Below are 2,108 nucleotides of genomic sequence, written 5' to 3' on the forward strand. Positions count from 1 at the left end.
TCCCCGAGCGGAGAACAACATCGCCGACTACCTATCGAAGCGCGCTGCCCTCAAACTACCTGTGGAACCAGGTACTTTTGTGCTTCAGTTAACTCAACCATCCGTTGAACCATCGACAGAGCAGAACAAGCAGAGGAAATCAGGTCCCGGCAAGTACTTTCCCACTGAGCACCCTAGAGCCAATGGCGAAGGTGTTGCCGTGGACACTAAGCCTGCTGTGGGGCAACCGAGTCCGACAGGGTGTCAAGCCCTGGCCGTAGAGACAGCCGCTCCCATGGCAGAGGAGATGCCTTTGGTCCTTGCCGTCAGCCCCAGGCTCCGGCATGGGCACATCATACCGTTCAATTCCTCCAAACAGGGGAGCTTCCTGAGGAGCAGGAAGCACTACGAAAAAAGACACATCCGTGACATTTTGGGCCGAACAAAATTTTTTCTGTAATACATATGACACTTCTATGACGATAATTGTGACAAAACCCGGTATCATCATAGATGTGGTGGGATCCTACTTCCATGACAAAAAATCATGATAGAAAATGGGCTTTTCGTCCTGGGCGGGCCGGAGACGCAGCTGCATGACATTCTTTGGGCCGTCCATGACAGAAAATACCGTGGTAGAAGCGAGGGCGAGGAAAATTTTGGGGAGTTCCCGGTTACGGTGGGTGGTCAGGGGCCGAGCGATGCGCGTTTCTCTCGTACACGTACGCGCGTGTGCACGAGGCATTGTATCTAACTGAACCCGAGCGAGGTGTTGGGCTCTAAATGAACCCGAGCGATTGCACTACAGGCTACGCGTTACTGAACCCGAGCGATCGATCGATGGCTGTTAACTAGACCCGATCGAGCGATTCCTTCGCTACTGCTGCTAACTGAAGCCGATCGATTGGATGAATAGTGAGTGTTGCGCGGGGGGGGGGGCAGGGGGTTGGATGAACAGTGAGCGATGGGGGTGGATGTAGGACCCCGTGGCGTTGCCTTTGGATGAACAGTAGATGGTGAAGGGGTGCCCGTGGAGGGGTGGTTGATCAGTAGCCGTTGGAGTAGCGCGCGGTGGAGGCCGGATGAACAGGAGCCCGTGGAGGCTGGATGAACATGAGCCCGTGGAGGCTGGAGGAGGTCGATGGTAGCCCGTGGAGGCTGGAGGAGGTCGACGGTGGAGATGAACAGTATCCTGTGGAGTCCTGTTTTGCGGTACGCCACACCCCTGCCGATGAAAAGGACCCTTGTTTCGACCGTAGCGCTCCAACACAAGTCCATTTTGTCCGTTTTGCGGTATGCCACACCCCTCCCGATCAACAGGACCCCCGTTTCGACCGTAGCGCTCCAACACAAGTCCATTTCGTCCGTTTTGCGGTATGCCGCACCCCTCCTGATCAATAGGACCCCCGTTTCGATCGTAGGAGGTCCGTTTCCTCCGTTTTGCAGTACGCCAGACCCCTCCCAATGAACAGGATCCCGTTTCGAACGTGGCCGGTCGAACACAAGGCTGTTTCCTCCGTTCTGCGGTACGCCAGGCCTCGTTTCCATCGCATGTTCCGTCAAAGCCCTCCCGATGAACACGACGACACATTCCATTCCGACCCAGCCGGTTGGCTCCCCATGAACACGACGACGATGCTGTTTCTCAGTTCTGACCCAGCCATGTACATGCGCCTTGGCTGTACGTATGCGCGAGTAGGTGTTCGAGACCCCGCCCGTATGAACACATACGTGGCCGTACATGCTACGTGCGCGCCTCTACTACGACACGTACGCACCTCTACTACGACACATGCACGCCTCTACATCCACCAGTTTCTACGTACATGTTCGCGACCAGAATGACAACGCTACGTATGCTTCGACCAGGTGGGTCTGACTGTCAGGCACTTCCTTGCGTGCGAAAATGTAGCTGGTGGGTCCCAGTAGTCAGGAGCGAATCGTTTATTTTTTGCCCGAACGCACTTCCTTGCATGCGAAGATGTAGCTGGTGGGTGCCAGCAGTCAGGGGGGCGAATCGTTTTTTTGCCCGGACGCACTTCCTTGCGTGTGAAGATGTAGCTGGTGGGTCCCAGCAGTCAGGGGGCGAATCGTTTTTTTGCCCGGACGCACTTTCTTGCATGCGAAGA

Source organism: Triticum dicoccoides, chromosome 1B (genome assembly GCF_002162155.2).
Source record: "Triticum dicoccoides isolate Atlit2015 ecotype Zavitan chromosome 1B, WEW_v2.0, whole genome shotgun sequence".
NCBI lineage: Eukaryota > Viridiplantae > Streptophyta > Magnoliopsida > Poales > Poaceae > Triticum > Triticum dicoccoides.